Below are 19,364 nucleotides of genomic sequence, written 5' to 3'. Positions count from 1 at the left end.
TTATGGCAAGACATAAAGAGCAATGTATAGGATTTAGAGAATGATATGATGGTTTTCATTTATTTGGATAATCAATTACAAATGATGGTGTGAAGGAAAAAGAATGTACAAGGGTGGTTATTTTAGGGTAACAGTGCCCCAAGACAAATAATTAGATAACCATGACAATAAATTTTGGATCTTCTTCAAAAACTCAATCAAAACTTGATGCTCCTACACTTCGAAGCTCTTCAGAATTTACCATCGTTGATATGCCAATTTCAATTACCTTTTAGAGTTTTGATCCTTTCTTTAGTTCGAAGTTACCCTTTCAGGTTTTCAACTTGAACCTTTTTTTTTCGTGGTTCAAACACACTTTCGGGTTTTTAATTTGACCTTTTTTTTTTTTTGAAAATCAAGCAAAATACTTCTTCACTACATCAGAGTTGACAAGACCAGAAAGTTTATCTCCATCCATCTCCGATAAGATCAAGGTTCTTCCAGAAAAAGCTATTTTTTACCATATAAGACCCCTTCTAATTTAGAGTCCATTTTCTTCTATCATCATGATGACTTGGAATAATTTTTTTCAGCATCAATTATTCTTCTCAAAACTATCGAGGTCTGACCTTTTTATCATAAACTCTCATTATTCTTCTTTGATATAACTGGTAATGGCATAAGGTCGTCAACCTCTTTTTCTTGATAAAGTTTAATTACTCATAGCATTCTCGAATCCATTCAGCTTCTTCTAATCTCATTTCTCTTAAAACCCTTACAGATGAGATTTTTACTTCTACTGGTAATACAACTTCCATCTTATAAACTAAGGAAAAGGGAGTTACCTCAATAAATATGCATACAAAAGTTTGATACGTATATAAAACGAAAGGTAATTTCTCGTGCCAATCTTTGTATGTTCCAGTCATCTTCTTTAGAATTTTTTTAATATTTTTGTTTGCCACTTCCATGATCATATTTATTTTTGGGTGATATGGGGCTGAATTGTGGTGCTTGATCTTGAACTGAGTACATCTGTAATTATTTGCATTGTCATATATGATTTTTTCTAAAAGCTTATATCTGTAATTATCTCTTTTGATGAATTTACAAACCACTGATCTAGTCACTACTATGAAAGAGGCTGTCTCGACCCATTTGGTGAAGTAGTCAATCATCACAAAAGTGAATCTGTTCTTATTGAAAGCCTTTAGTGTGATAGGGCCAATGACATCTATCCTCCATATAAAAAATGACAAAGGTGGTGCTATGACATGCAAAGCACTGGGTGGAGCATAAATTTTGTCAGCATAAATCTAGCATTTATGGTATTTTTTAGTATAATCGATGCAATCTTTTTCCATTGTCAACCAATAATATCTAGCTTACATAACATGTCTCACCATCATATGTCCATTTGTATGTGCCTCACATATACCATTATGCACTTCTTCAACAATTCTTTTGGCTTCAAATATATTTACACAATGGAGTAAAACTTGATCCTTGCCTCTTCTGTACAAAGTTTTCCCATCTAGAAAGAATCTCATGGCCAATCTTTGTAAGACTGTTATTATTTTCTATTGCTTAGTTTAGATACTGTTAATTTTTTAAGTACTGCATGATATCATAATACTAGAGGTAACCATCCTCCTCTTCTTTCAAGTTGGCATAATGTATTGGCATATCTTTGATATCCAACTCGATAGGCTAGATTTCAGTGGTATCACCGATCCGTAACATTACGACCAAGGTAGCCAAGGCATATACAATTTGATTTTCTTTTCAAGGTAAGTGTTCAAACCAAATTGTTTAAAACCATTTGCACAGCTCTAAAATGTATTTTTGCTAAGGGATGAGTTTGGAATTCCTTGTCTCCCATTCACCTTTTAATTAATAAATGACTAGAGTTGAGTTTTCAAATACTTTTAATATTTCAATCTTTTTGTCTAAAATCGCATGTAGCCCCTTGACACAAGTTTCATACTCCATGACATTATTGGTGCAGTTGAAATTTAATCTTACTGTAACATGATAGTAGTGTTTCATTAAAGATATTAAAACTACTCCAATCCCATGCCCCATGGTATTAGAGGCCCTATCGAAATACATCCACCATGTTTCTTCTTTAACATCATTTTCTTCTGATCTAATATGGCCATTAATTTTTCATTTGAAAAATCAAACTTCATGGGCTCACAATCTTCAACAACTCTTTCTGCTAAGAATTCAGTAATGATACTTCCTTGATGGCTTTTTTACTTACATATGCTATGTCATATTTAGAAAGTAACACTTGCCATCTTATGATTTTTTTTTATAGTGAAGGCTTCTCAAAGATATATTTGATGGGATCCAATTTAGCTATGAGCAAAGTAGTATAGTATAACATGTATTGCCTGAGCCTTTTAGCTATCCAACTCAAAGCACAACATATTTTCTCTAGTGATGAATACTTAGATTTATACTCTGTGAATTTCTTGTTCAAATAATAAATAACTTTTTCTCTTTTACTAGATTCATCTTGTTGGCCCAACACACATCCCATCAACCTTCCTATACCACTAGGTATAGAATTAATGATTTTCCTAAGATATGGGGTGTTAATATTGGAGGGTTAGATATGTACCGCTTGATCTTATCAAAAACTTTCTGACATTGTTCATTTCACTCCCCGAGATTATTCTTTCAAAGGGATTTGAAAATGAGGTCACATTTAAGGGTGAGTTGAGAAATGAACCGGGAAATATAATTCAATCTGTCTAAGAAATTATGAACCTCCTTCAGTGTACTTCATGGAGATAGATTTTGAATGGCTCAGATTTTGTTTGGATCTATTTCTATCCCTCTTTCGCTTACTATAAATCCTAGCAACTTCCCTGACCTAACTTCAAATGTACATTTAGCTTGATTCAACTTGAGTTGAAATTTTTGTAACCTTTCAAATAACTTTTTGAGGTTAATTACATGATCCTCTCCTTTTCAAGACTTGATAATCATGTCGTTCACATACACCTCAATTTTTTTATGCATCATATCATGAAAGAGTATCATCATAGCCTTTTGATAATTTGCCCCAACATCTTTAGCTCGAAAGGCATAACTTTGTAGTAATAGGTCCCTCACATGGTGATAAAAGTAGTCTTTTTCATATTATTCGAAGCTATTTTTATCTGATTGTACCTAAAAAATCCATCCATAAAGAGAATATTGAATGTTGAGCGATATTATCCACCAAAGTATCGATGTGTGATAAAAAAAATTATCCTTAGGGCTAGCTTTGTTTAAATTTCTATAGTCTACACATATATGTACCTTACCATCCTTTTTGGGAATAGGTATGATATTAACCACTCATTCAAGATACTTGGCCACTTGCAAGAAGCCTCCTGTATCAAATTACTTTTTAACTTTCTCTTTAATTTTCAATAGCATCTTCGATTTTATTCTTCTTAGTTTTTGCTGTATCAATTTGCATTATGGCTTCAATGGTAACTTATGCTTCACTATTTCAGTGCTGAGTCCATGCATATATTGGTAAGACCAAGCAAAGACATCCATAAATTTTTGAAGTAAATCTTCTAACCGCTGTCGATTAATAACCGAGAGTGAAGTATCAATCTTGATTTTTTTTTTTAATTTTTGAGATCACCCAAATTGATCGATTCAACCACTTCTTGATGAGACTCAATGGATTTATCTTCTTGTTCAATTAGCCTCATTAATTCGAAGATAAAGTATATTCTTCAGAATCTTTTTCAGTATCAAGTTTATCGATATTAATTAAATTTTTAAAGTTAAACCTTATATCGTTATCATGATTATCTTCACATTCATTTGTAGACCTAAAAGTTAATAGAACAAAAAATATTGGCAAGAGATTTTGATGGTGGAATGAATGGAATGAAAGAAATAAACAACATGCATGCTCCTACTTTTATTGAAATAATGAAAAATAAAAGGCCCAAACATGAGATTTCATCCTAATGTTTTTAGGCATAAGCGATTAGGATATGTGATTACATTAAAGAAAAATTAGAAACAATAGATATTTGGATGATCTTCCAATTCTGTAATTTATATCTCGACGAGCAAGGCTAAACCATGGCTTCCTCATTTTGGCTTTCATCATCCATAATGTGAATGGATAGCATGGCAAAAGCTTCTTCTCACTTTAGTTTCTCTTTTTCATCCTCTTCAACTTTTGAAAACATGTATCTTCTAAGAGTGAAAATCTCATTTAAGTGAGAAACAACCATCAATTCATTTTTTGTCCTACTGCTGAGGCTTGGTACTCCCTTCATCTTATAACCTAATCATGTTCTGCCACTATTATCTTCAAGCTTTGAGAATTTTCTCATCTCTTAAAAGTTTTTGCCCAAATCAAACTCAATACTTCAACCCTTGTTGACCATCTGATTAATCATAATTCAACTGAATTTAAGCCTTTTATCCAATGTATTAACAAGTTTAAAAGATATGTATGAATACTCCAATGATTCTTCTGTCGTTTTTACATATGGGACATTTATTAGTTGGGTTACCAGCAAATCTTTCTCTCCAGCCACTATCACCAATTGCTCTTCTACATTAAACTTAATTTTTTGATGCAATGAAAAAGGAATAATGCCTGCCTTATGGATCTATGTTCTTTCTAATAAGCAGCTGTATGACAAAGAGATATCCATAACTTAAAATTTTATGTTGAAAATGTATGGGCCAATCTATATGGGTAGCTCAACATCTCTCAATATTTTTCACCTAGTCTCATTGAATGTTTGGACTACCATTTAATTGTTCTGGATATACGACATATCAAAAGATAACTTTACCAAAATGGATATGGGTATAACATTAATAGCTGACCTATTATCAATAAAGACCTTAGCTACTATATGGCTTTACATTTAATAGTGATATGCAATACCTTGGTGCTTTTTTTACCTTTTGGTAGAATCATATCATCACTAGAGGAGATATGGTGTGGCACTACTAGATTATCTGCTAAATGATTCACATACTCCACAGAGACATTATGAGCCACATAAGTTTAATTCAATACCTTTAACAAGGTATTATGATACGGTTTAAAGTTTAAGAGAAGTGATAACAGAGAAATTCTGGCTGGCATCTTATTCAATTACTCAACCGCTAAGTACTTACTGTGTTTGACTAGCTTCAGGAACTCACAAGCCTCTTTTTCAAGGATAGGTTTCGATGTATCCTTTTCTGAGATTTCAATTTGCTTCCTCTTCTTTTTTTCTAACTTATTCAAGGTCTCTGGAATGTAACATCTCTTATTTCTAGTTATGCCCCCTACTCTTGTTATATGGGTAGTTTTAGCTTTCGACACATCTTTATACTGTCCTTGAGTTGTTACCTTATATTTATAATTCCAAGACACTACTTTGTTATCTTTATAAGGGAATGGGTGTGAAATCTTAAGGACTACTGATTTAGGAATAAACTTATTCCTAGCTAATGGTGACTTCTCTTTACAGTGTATAGTGATAGGTTTTGGCACCCACCTATCTATCATAGCCACCTCGATGTCTTTTAAGACTTTTGACTCTTCATACAGCTTTATTTGGTAAGAGTCCATCAGTTTTTAAACTTCATCATAAAATTGTTTGTAAACATCAATCGAATGACCAGACATCCCACTATGATATTTATACTTTTGATTTGAGATATGTTTCCCCATATAAACGTATAAAACCACTAGTTATAGCATTCCAACCATATATAAGGCTTCATATAGCTGGTTAAATGACATTTTAAGCTCTTTTACCCTCTTTCATATATTTCTCACTTGTGTCCAAAGCATTGACTATTTGGTTAGGCAAAGGGTTCCCACTGACGTTAGGTGCAAAACTCCTATTAGTATTAAATCTTACCAGCCCTTTCTTAATCAAATTTTGTACCTTATATTTAAAGAGGACATAATTTTTTGTAGAATATCTTATCACTCCAAAATAATAGTCGCAATAGGCATTGAAGTCATATCACTTAGGGTAAAAAGGTTCAAGTGGTTTTACGGGGATAGGAGCTATTAAATGGTTTTTATAGAGCTCTTGATATAACTTCATATAGCTCATGGGTATGGGTTTAAAAGTTGATCTTTCTCTAGTTTGTGATTCTTTAGTATTATTTATTATGTTGACTGGGTAAGCAGGAGATCTTAAAAAAGTTGGATAAGATGGTCAAGTAGTTGGCTAGTATGAAAATATGAAAGTATGGGTTACTGTGTGATGATATATGGGGTAGGTAGGTTGAGAGTAACTTTTGAATTGTTGCCCCTCAAGACTCACATCCTAAGTTTCATTTTCTTTTTTTTTTTTTGAGTGCTCTACTAAAAGACTCACTTCCTTCAAGCTTATCATTTTTTATGTAATTTTTAATTATCTCTCTCAAAATCACCATGTTTGTAAAATCTTAGTTGTATTCCTGATTATCTTCTCATAATAAGGTGACTTTAGAGTGCTCACAAATAGCACAGTAGTTTTTTTTTTATTAAAAAGGGTTGTACTTGGACAGTCACATTCCGTCACCTTTGAGCATATTGCTTGAAAGATTCAAACGCCTTCTTTTCCATGGCTTGTAAGAAAAGATGGTTGGGAGCTATGTCAATGATATGACGATACTGATTGATAAAAGATCTGATCAAATTTTTTCATGTCTTAATGTGAGTCTCATCTAGTTGAATATACCATCTGACCGTAAATCCAGTCAAACTATCTTGAAACTAGTGCATAAGCAGTTTTTCATTACTGACATGTGCCGTCATTTTGTGACAGTGCATGGTGATATATGTGATAAGACACTTAGTACCATTATACTTTTTAAACTCTGATATTTTAAATTTTGGTAGCATCACTACATCTAGTACTAGGTAAAGTCTCACTACATCCATGGATCCATAGAAGTCTATTCCCTCTATAGCCTTTAGTCTTTCTTCAAGTCTATTAATAGCTTGATCAATTTTAAAGTTCCCCAAGGGCATAGCTGCTAGTGGTTTTTTCTTCTTTTTTACTTCATCTGTAATGAAGAGTTGAATAGGCTCAGCTACTTTCTTAGTAAAGATAGGATTGCCATAGCTTTGGACATTCTCATGACCTGGTGCATAGGTCATTCTTAGGTAGTTGTACTTTAAAAGAACCATCTATTGAGACTGAAAAAATGGTGTAGTTTAATTTTATGGTGGGTCGAAGCCTGAAAGATATGCCAAATTAGTAACTTTCTGTGAAGTATCTTTTTCCACTGATTTTCTCTTATTTATCTTTTTTAGGGCCTCTAAAATTTGTTCAGTTTTCCTTCTAATGCTTTTTGGGCTTTTTCAATCTTTTCAAAGCGACTTGTATTATCCTATTCCATCTTTCTAGCTCGAGCCCAAGTGTTGTATTGATGAGAAGCTATTCTTGCACCTTAGTACCATAATTAAAGATTTAATGATAATGCTATGATAATGAATGCATGAGTGAATGTGATACAAATAAATGAAAGCATAAAAAAATATATATATTTACCCTTTCAAAAAGATCCAACAAAAAAAAACTTTCATTTATTTCATAGAAGTCTATTTTACATCAAACCTAATACTATTCCTTTATAAAAATGCCTAACTTGCTCATACTGATCTTTAGCTTCCTTAATGAAGTTCAACAATTTTTGTCCATGCTCTTCTACTAGTGTGATCAAAGCTTTCAAAGTCTCAACCTTTTTTTCCATCTCGCCTGCTTAGATCACAGCCTTACTTATCTAAGCAGTGAGGTGTTTTATGTATCTTTGTCTTTCTAACCCTTCTCTTTTACCATACCACACTTGAAGAGATAATTCTTTGTGCTTTTCTATAAGGATCTTGACATGATTTTTCTGTTCCTTTAGCTTCAATGTCAAAGTCAATATGTGGTCTGACAGTCATTGGTTCTCTTGCTCAACCTCTATGAAAGCATTTTTAATGCGGTCGCACTTCTCTTTCAACTCTTCATTTTTATGAGCTAACTCAGTATTGTTTATTTTTTTAGCTTGTACCTGTATGTGCAACCTCTTATGCTCTTGTTGTAACTCTTTTAGCTCTTTTAAGCTGCCATCCTATTCTCTAACAATTTTTTGGGCCTTACTATATTTTTTGAAAATTTTGTAGGCTTGGACTTATAGTTTCTTTGTTTTGTTTTGCTATTGGTCTTTTTCTTTCTCCAGCTTCAAGACCTCTTGTCTCAGTTTCTCTTTTTCCATTTCATGCTCTAATTTTGAAAGCTATTTATCAGACTTTTGACCTACTGGTAAGTGATGATCCTAAGGCTTAAATGCAATCTTCTGACCTCTTTTATTTCTTCAAACTAAATACCCCTAAGTGACTCAATCAATGAATGGTCTTAAGCTTACTCTATTGCGCTTCTTTCAAGCTTTAATTATGCTGTCAGTCTTTTGAAAGGTTTCAAGCTCCCCATATGAACAGTCAAACTGGCTAAGATTGTAGGTCATAGGAATAAACTGTTTAACTCCATGTTACCTCTTTACCATTAATGGGGCATAATTTGTTATTCCCCATAGACCTAAAAGTGAGACCTCTGTTTCATCTTCATATTTGGTATAGTATAGGTTCTCTGCCCATTCATAGAGATAACCATCTTACCTGACTAGCAATGAGTCTTTGTAGTAGACATTGCCACTTCTTTTAAGTTCTTATATTGGCTAAGTGCTCTGATAGAATTTTTTTAATTGAATTTTGAGTGTGAAAATAAAGTTTGGTAAAGGCACTTTTCTTGCATTCAAAATGGCTCTTCATCCATACATATAATAAGGGTATGTAACCCATGAAACATGTTTTATCCATCTGCCTATAAAAACTCAACGATCTTATAGTTTTCATCAAAATAACTAGTGAAGGGTTATAGTTTTTTTCAATCTGCTCAAATAGATCCACCATTTCTATCTCAATGTGTCCTAAGACCTTAGGGAAAATGACCAACCCATATATGGCTAGAGCAAATGCATTCATTCCCTGGTCATCGTCTGGATGCTCGATAATGAAATCTCGAAAGACCCCATACGGAATACCTTCGTGATCACCTTTCTCTCGAATATATGAATCTATAGTCTCTTTTCCTACCCTTAGCATCTTACTCAACTTCCTGTGACTTCCTAATTTATGTTTTTTCATGTATGTTTTGTCTGGATACAATAGATGCATACCTATCAGAATCGAGTACTCTTCAATTGTTGGTACCAAATCAACCTCATTAAAGATAAAACACTGATAGGAAGGATCTCAAAACTGTATCGTCACCCTAATTAGTGAGTAGTTAACCTCTATTGACAAGAGATATGCTATATGTCCAAACTTCTCACAAAAGGCCTCATACTTTAAAAAGATCATACCACTATATATGTCTGAGAGACTTTTCAAGTTATTTTGTTTGAACAGTAAATGGAATTCTTCTAATAAGCAGGGACATGGCCAGGTGGTAAACAATCTCCTTCTTTTAGCTATCTCTTTTTTTATTCAATCTTCACCTCTATAAGAGAATCACATTTGAACAGCATAGATAAGGCGTAAACCTGACGTTTTGTATAATCCATGAGGTCTTTTGTTGAAATATCTTTAAGGTAAAAGTACTATACAATTTGTGAACATGTTCATGAATGTGTGAAAAAAAAAAAGACAAAAAAATTAGTTAGTCACTTCAGTATCATAAGAACATAACAGTTAGGATAACAGCATGACCTAAAATTTTGGATTATATACAAAGGGTAGGAAATAAGGCTCTATCTATGGCTGGACTTTTAAAGTCAACTATATGTAGTCTGGGTTAATTCTAAAAGGTTCCTAAATTATTCTTTACATCAAGATTTATTACAGACTAGTAAGGTACCCCAATTCTCACCTATCATAAGTTTTAAGTGAAAATGGTTCAATCTGAGTGTGAGTGTTTCACAGACTCATGCAGAGACATGAAATCTCACAAAGGCATAGGTACTTCACTCTCTCGTAAAGGTAAAGCTCAGGTGGAGGGCTTATGTTATGCACATGTAAATGAATGACAAATATAATAAATAGATATTTAGGCAAATATAAATACTGAATAATAGGACAGATAAATAAATAGTAATAAAACAGATATAAATAATGAAAATAAGTAAATTCAAATTTGTTAAACAAGGCCTGGATAATAAGAAATTTTTTACTAGCTGACTCTCTCATAATGTCTCCAGTGGAGTCGTCAAGCTGTCATATGTATAGATCTATGGATCTACCATTAGACTTGGAATGAAAAGGAGTTACCACAAATCTTTTTTGGTTAAATGTGATTGGCTACCTGAAACTGATATGCAAAACAGAGGTTAGGTTCGGAAGTCAATTACGCATAGAGAAGATTGTAGCACTCCAAAACGTCTATCCAAGGGATGGTACCAATTTGATTTGTAATTATCCAAGCCTTGCTCATTTTTAGAATTTACCAAATAATTTGATAATGAGTGATTAATTTTGTTATTAGAAAGAATTTTTCTTTCTTTTTTAAATTCTTTTTTTTTTTTTGAAAATATGTTTCCAAAAAAATATATCGGTGGCATATGTAATTTTTTTTTTTACATTTTTTTATTTTTTTATATTTTTTTAAAATAATAAAATAAAGAAAATGGGTTAAAAATAAAATAAAATCAAAAAATAAAATAAAAATGAAGAAAAAAACCTACGATCGGGTCGGGTTAAGATGCGGGTCAGGGCACGTGTCTTCGGGTCTTCACGTAGATTCTGGCTTACCAAAACAACATCATTCCAGGCAACCATATAAGCCAATTTTCATGCTTTTACTTCAAAATTCCTTTTGCTCTTTCTCTCCAAACCGAGAAGCTCTGCCTTCTCTATAGAAATCTCTATCGAAAACTTCAACCAGAGTAAAAAAATTCATTGATTTTTTGGAAATGTTATCGAAAAATTCAATCGAAAACTAAAAAACCATCGGTTTTTGGGAAGTTGGTTGAAATGTGATCAAAAAATTCAACCGATTGCCGAAAACTTCATAAAAAAATTCATACTTTGCTGAAAAATTCAATCAAACCCAAAAAATCTATAAAAATTTAAAAAAAATCCAAAAAAATTCTCAGATGATTCTAAGCCTTCTTCGAAACTTCTACAACCTTAAATTTACCCTAAAAACTTGAATTCATCTTCAGAATCACAAATTAACTCCAAAACCTTAAGATTAAATCCCAAAACCCCTACTGCCAAAATTTTCTCAGAATTTCTCCAATAATTTTCTCTTTGTTCTTTTTGTGTTTATGTATGTTCTTGCTCCGCAGATTAGGTCCAATTTATAGGCAGCATAGGATCAATTCAGGAAACGAACAGAATCAATCACAGGCTTGATTCTTGGGATTGCATTATGTCCATATGAGATTTTAGGTCCAAAATTTTAGTAGTATTAATTTGATTCTGTGTTGACCTGAAGGATTATGATCCTGATCCCCATTCGCATACAGATTGAGCAAAAAAAAGGAAAAAAAATAATAATAGTAAAAGTATTTACTTGGACCAAAATGGATTATGATAGGCCTACTTGGGCCTGACCAAAATGGGTCCAACTGGGCTTGGACCAAAATAGGATTAATTGGGCCCGAGCTAGAATGGGCCCAATTAGGCCCGAACAAAAATGGGTGTCTACATGTATAATGGCTAGTGTTTCAAACTTTCAACATGCATTTCTTCTTCCAAATCATTCCCAACGGCTAGTTGTTTAATTTCTCTATATATAGGACACTCCAATAAACTAAGAAAATTGATGAATCAAGAAAGCAAAATTAAACAAGTTATATATTCATTCTCTCAAAGAAATCAAGAGTTTTAGAGCTTTAAATCTATATCGTTATATTTATTGTATCCAAATCATTTTTTTTATTCATTCATCATTTTCTTATACTTAAACTTAGCAAACACTTAGCCTTAAAAATATTGTTTTATTATTTATAAAATTATCTTTGATATACAAAGGTGAAAGAGAACAAAATGTGAGGTATCCTCTTAAGAGCTTTACAATAAGATTGAGTAAAATATTGTAAAGGATAAATATTTTTATCTTAAGCTTTATAGAGAAAAAGATAAAGTTATATTTTCAATTTAAAATTAATTGATTGAAGTTTTGGTGTAAATAATAAAAAAAAAAAAAGATGTAAGTATCTTGTGAAGAATAATCAAACTTTTATAAATATTTGTATTTAATTTTTTTCCTATCTTTTTATTTTTATTATTGATTATATATACTTCTAAATATATCATTATCATTTATATTATATTTTGATATTAATTTTAATTTTTTATTTAATTATTTTAAAATTATTATTTAAAAAAAACTTTAAAAAATTTAATTCATCCTTCCTCTTATGTCATTATCTCACTTAAAAAGTTAATAATATATAACCTCATAATAAAATTAAAAAGTTTAAATTTACCGTAAAATTTTCCTTTTCAACGCAAACTTGGTAACACTGCTGCAAAATTTTAAGTTCGTTGAAGCTTCGACTCTAATCTTGTTGATGTGATTCACCAAGATTCTGTCCGCAAAAAATCTGTGGTGAAGATGCAAAGTGATCTAGACAAAAGCCGGCAATGATGCCACATGCCATAGAGTTTTTACCGTGGATCTCATTCTCATTCTGACTTGGCTAGTTGGCTTAAACCGAGTCAATGCGCCCAGTTGTTGGAGATGTGAGCCACACGGTTGCCCAGTGCGTTTATGCTCCCCTTGCTGAAAAGATACAACATGCGACAAAAGGCATCTAGAATATACTGACCACTCATGATTTGACACGTTTTACAACATGCAATTCACCTGGTCTTTTCAAGATTCCTTGGCATATGTCTTAAGCCCTCTTTCCTCCTAGGTCTGGGCTGTGTTTGGAACCATTAATTATTTTTCTGACCCACATGCCCAATAGCTTTCCTGGATTAATCTCTTAAGCATTTAAGCTCAGCCTAAAAATAAGTGTAGGCCAACAGAATTTAGGCCTGTCATTTTGGAATGAGTTTTTTGCCCTACGGGAATGAAGATAAAGTTGGAACTTGAAATTGTTCTCTGTTTTTCCTTCATTTTTTGTGGTCCAAAATTCAAGACAATTTAATAATGGCGCACAACAGTTACGTTCCCCGATAGAGTGCTGAATCCTTAATATCAGTGATCATAATTTAAATTCTGATAACCTCAATACCAAAAGCATAACAGAACCTAGCTAGCTTCTATGTCAAGGAAGATAGTGTGAAGAAGAAGAAGAAGAAGAAGAAGAAGAAGCAAGTTTACTTAGTAATTACCCACTTAATTCGTGCTCTTTGTGGGGCCCGAATATGGCTAAATAGACAATTAGAACAAAGTTCAAAACATATATAGAAGCAAAGCCAGTACCAGAAAGCAAGTTGTGTCATCCATGTTCAACTTCTAAATTATTAAAAAGGAGATCTAGGACCACTAGTTTTGATCCAAAGGCCACAACAAGCTAATGCATTGTTTGAGGATCTCTTTCTAAGTTTCATAGAATTCTCAAATCGCCAAGGGTAAATCCAATTTCAGCTTTCAAACAAAGAAAAATAGTAGTTTGGGTTTGGTCATATTCAGTCAGCTTGACAATTAGTTGTATCATATATAAGTTGAAGAAACCATTTGGAATTGTCAAAGAACTGTTGGGAAATATTCACTTGTTGATCACTTCAAACTATGAAGTTCCAAACTGTAGCTTTAATAAAATGACAGGAAATTTTCAAGTTTGGACCTTCGGCTGTTGCTTTTTCCTCTCCTTGTCTAATTGGCCCTGGAGTTTTTCCCAAACCAAAAAGGCTCGAGGAGATCTGCTCAAGAATGAACGCCTTCAATAGGATTTAGGGGATTGCCCCTCCCCATTCACTACGATACGAAGTTGGCTAGGCCTGATTCGAATATTTATGTAGAAAATATTAGTAAGACCCACCAGGATCCATCCTGTGAGTTTGACTATTAATTTGACATGAATGCTGTAAAACTAAATGCGTATGCCAGTTTGCAACATTGAATGATGAATGTCTTTTACAGTATCAACAGTTCTTTTGAAATTATTGCTATGCTACTGAACTTTCATGTGGTTAAAAAAGTACACAAGTGATAAAGTTTTGGATAAAATAATAAATTTTTTTTTAATTTTATCCTTTTATTTAGATAAAATTTGTTATTGTATTAAAAAAAACTTTTTATATTTTAATTTATATCCAAATAAATTTTTAATCTTTAATTTATATTTAAACAAACCCCTAATCTATATCTAAATAAATTCTTAACTTAAATTAATTTTTTGTTTAAAATAAAATTTTATTTGAAAACAAATCAAAAAATAATAATTTATTTAGATATAAGAAAATATAAAAGTTTATTTAAGAAAAGTGAAATAATTCAAGAGTTTTTTAATATTTTAATCTAAAGTTTTTCTAATATTAATCGTAATTAATTATACTAAGAACGTAAATTCAAAATCTTTTTGTTTATTATAATAAAAACTTAACTTCAAAGAAAAAAGGGGCTTTAACAATATGCAAAGTTACCCTTTTTTTTGTTTGGATAGTTAAAATAAGTGATTAAAAGAAAAGAAATAAATTATGAAAATCCTTCGTTTGTTTAAGCAACGGAAAGAAAATGAATAAGTATGTATATTATAGTATATTATATTATTTCAATTATAACCTCTTAAATTAAATATGTAATTAATTTATTATGTGAATAATGAAATTAATTGTTATAAAATACATTTGAAATTTTGAAATGTTAGAAAAGAAAAAGAATTTCAATTAAAGACATGTATTTTTTTTTTATGAATCCATAAAAATTGTATAATTGAAATTTTTTGAATAAAATATTTAAAAAGAATGAAAAATAAGAAAGTAAATATTTTTAATCTAAGCGATTAAATAAAATATAATTTTTAATTAAATATAATAAATAAACAAATGAAACAAGTGTCTCACTTCATAATTTTCCAAGCGAAACCATGAGTTAAAGGGAGGAATTTAAGTGTTTCTCTCCGACAAAGCCAATGAAGTGATGATGCCCCATTCATATGTTGGCTGAATGGCATGCTTTATTAGTAGCTCAGCACTCATTTACTGTACGACACACCCCACGAGGCCGAAGAGAATAAAAAATAGAGTATACGTGATTTTCAAACCCATATTTCTATTTGCGGGCCAACACTGCCGAATAATTGTGATTTTTTTTACGATTTAATTAATTAAAATTTATTTTTTTAATAAAATTATTTTAAATGTATAATTTATATAATCACTTATTTTAAATTATTAGATATGATATATTTTATTTTAATTTAAAAAATTTAATAATTTATTTACTTCAAAATTTTTTTATAAAAATAAAAATTGTGATTTTTTAATTTTAAATAAAAAAAACTATGTGATCAAAGAGGCAAAAAGTTACAATCTGGCAACATTATAAATCATAAAATATAGCCAATACATGCCCTACCGCCAGCATTTGAATTATTGTTCCAAATTCAAATTCAAATTCAGTACATGTATCTTTTTTCTTATATATATAGACTCGTCAGCTTTTTTATCATCACAATGATCGAATTCAAATTTTTTAAATTAAAATTAATATCAAATTTGTAATTATCATGATGTGTTTTTGAAAATTTTAATTCAAAACTTACAAAATTGTTGATAAATTTAGAAAAATGATGATTGCCCCATTCCCAAGCAAGTTGCAAAGTGAGAGGAGGAATTGAAATTTGGTCATATAAATCTTGATTATTCCTATATATTGTGAATGGTAGGTACTTAGCCAATAATCATGCATCAATCCAAAAGTCATAATCGTGGCACCGTTATTCAATCTTTGACTTTTCATGCATTTTACGCGCATATGTAAACGCGGCAATTATGATATTCAAATGATTGACATTGGACAATCACAGCAATCATAATTGTTAATTTCTACAAATTAATTTTTTTTGTTGAATTAAAATTAAAATTTGAACTCAAAGCCCTTAATTCTACACGGAACTAACAATTCATGATTATATATTAAATTTTGACCCATCATCCTAGCAACAAAATAAAAGGGCATGCATAATAATCAGTTATTATTGTTAAAAAAAAGTTAATTATATTTTTTATACCGAAATTTAGAAACATGTATAAATTATTATTTAAATAAATAAAATATATAATTTTTATTTGAACTTTTAAATAATGGATAATTTACATATTAAACTTTTAAATTATATATTATATTAATAAAACTCTAATTCTGTTAGTCATATCAAATTATATATGCAATTTTTAACAAATATTATTAAATTATATATTTATCACACATATTATCAATAATTTTTTTAAATATAAATTAAATATATATTTTTTAATTTATCTAAATCTTAAAAAAAAGTTTAAGATTGACAAATCATTTTGTCACGTGACATCCACATTAAAGTTTTTATAAAAATTTAACATTTTTATTCAACAAATAATATACGCATAACAAAATTATATTGGTTAAATATCATATAGTCAAATTTAAATAATAATATTAGAATTTGGATTAGAATGATATAATATTTGAAAGTTTAGAATTTAAATTATACATTTTATTTTTTAAGTACCAATTTATACATTTTCTCAAATTTAAGGTATAAAATATGTAATTAACTCTTAAAAAAATCTTATCATATTTATTTGAATCAAACTGTTAAATTTTATTTTTTCGGATGAAAAGGGAATTATTGGATTAATTCCAAATGAAAATTCCTTTTTCATACAAACAATTATACAGAGTTTTAAGCTTAGGTCCACATACATATAACAGCTTGTTAAATGGTTGTAGAAGCAAATTAACCTAACAAGTTCTTCATCCACTATTAATTTCAGGACTAGGCTACAATGTAAGGCAAATGCCGAAGACAACCGGTTCTTGAAATTGTCTCCTATAATCCATTGCTTGCAGCTGAAAAGTTTGAGAGGGACCAAAATTTGGGTGTGGGGGGACCAACAACCACCACTATAACTCTCATGTTTTCATTTCCACTTTGTCCCTTGCTTTTATGTGCCTCGTTTTTGGTTTTATATATGATTATAAACCTATGGGTTTTTTTTTTTTTCAACATTAGGGTACAAAATTATTGTAATTACACTAACCTTTTAAAAATTGTGGTAGACAACACATAAATTTCTCAAAAAACTAATTTAGGATTGATTTTTATGTAGAAGAGAAACCCTAAAACACTAAAACACCTTATTATCCATTTTATCATTAAAAAAAATTTGTTATCCTGAAGAGGAGTAGATATTTTACAGGCAGCAAGACTAACAAATGATTAAAAAAAAATCCAATAATTTAGGGAGAAAAAGGAAGGAGGACTACAAGTTGGAAACTTGATCATCATTTTTTAATACATGCATTATTATTTATATGTGCAAATTTATTTATGAATTGTAAAAATTATATTTATAAATAATAAATAAAATTTATTAAAAAATAATAAAAAAAATACTATGGGAGAGTGGGAGCCGAGGACGAAAAGTTAATTTATGAGGGCCCTCGAGGGGAAAGGGGAATTGGGTCATCCTCCACATGACAAATACACATTGCACCCTTCTCTTTCTGGGCCTTCACCGGTGTCTGTTGTACTCCATGTGACTTCTAGTGCTAAAATGGACAAGCATCTATTTGAATTTTACTGGATTTTTAGTATGATATAATTAAATTCATCTTATTTTCAATTAAATTTAGATGTTAATTTTAATAAAATTTATTCAATATAAATTTTTTATTAAAATTTTTTAATTATAACTATAATAATTTATTATTATTTTCAATCTTATCATTCATTCGAATGAAACTTAATTAATTTCACTTAATCACTCAAATCTTTCTCTATGTTTAGGGTTTTTATTGTTATTTTTTAATAATTATAAAAATCTGTTGACAATGAAAGAAATAGACATTTACTAGCTGATTTTTTTGGGCTATGGGCGGTTAAAAAAAAAAAAAAACCCTAAAGCTATGTAAGAGTAAGGGGTACTAAAAATCTATGGCTTGCTTAATAAACTCTTATTCCCTTTATAAAGAGGCATAAATGAGACCTCAAAGCCATAACTATTTGAGTTTGATGATAATGTTTGAAATCAAGAGAAAAATAACAAAAATTACTATAAAATTATGAATCATAGATGGCAGTACTTAATTTTAACATCTTTAGTCTATATTATTATCACTAAAGATTAAAGAGGGGGTTGTTTTAATTGGTTAGCTCATCTACTTTGAAAGCATTAAAGTTTCAATAATCTTAGCATTGAGCATCAATGACCTCTCTTATTTATGTTCATTATCAAGAATACAATTTTACTAATTAAGGTAATTGCACATCTACATTATAGTTTGAAAGTTGTAACAATCCATATTTATTAGCAGATTTTAGAAGAAAAAAGTTTATCATTATTCCATTAGTAAAGAAGAGTGTTAATTGGAGGACATAGCAATTTCTCTTCTTTTTTATACTTGAATTTCTGAAAAATTAAATATTGTTTATTGAAATTGATTAAAGTAGATAATAATTTCATTAACAAAATTCATTAGATCTGTAGATTTAATTTGATATAAACCGAATTTTAGATAATTTAATTGTAAATATTGTATTATTAAATTATTTTATTTAATTTTAAAATATTAATATAAAATTTTTAATAATAAAATAAAATTAAACAAACTTAAACGAAATCAACTGGATGAGTAATGTTAAAATATCAATCATGTTTAATTCTATTCGACTCGATACTCGATAGGATCCCACAATGAATACCTGTACGCGCACGGGTCACAGAGGCATCATTGGCCCTGTCCTTTACGATTGAGATTTGCAATATAAGTGCATGTACATAAAGATGGGACCATGGGGGTGACAAAGACAACAAGAAAAGGAGATTTGGACATCAAAGCCACCGCCGGCGCCACTCCATTCGACTTTTTTTTTTTTTTTTCTTCATGGCTTTAGAAAGGTATTATTAATAAACAAATTTTACGACTCTTTTCCTTGGTCCTAGATATCCCAATTTCTCTACTTGTTTTTCCTGCCTTGAATCAAAAACGGTAACCAACTGTCACCGTCTTTATCTCATTTTGTCAACCGTATGATCAATTGAATTGGCACGAATCTTAAGAAACCAAAAAACTTAGCCAGTAGGCTGAGGCAGTGACACCATCTCATTGGATTCCTTCCACTGTACCAAAAGGACAAGCAAAGCAACAGTTCAAAAAGCAAAGGCTGAGACTGAGAGACTGAGAGACTGAGAGACAGGGAGACACTCTCACTGAGACAGACAGAGTACTAAAAATTCAGGAAGCAGACAGCGGAAAAAA

This window comes from Durio zibethinus, chromosome 1 (genome assembly GCF_047325235.1).
Source record: "Durio zibethinus cultivar Kanyao isolate XHJ-2024 chromosome 1, ASM4732523v1, whole genome shotgun sequence".
Taxonomy (NCBI): Eukaryota; Viridiplantae; Streptophyta; class Magnoliopsida; order Malvales; family Malvaceae; genus Durio; species Durio zibethinus.
Note: the sequence above shows the minus strand (reverse complement) of the source record.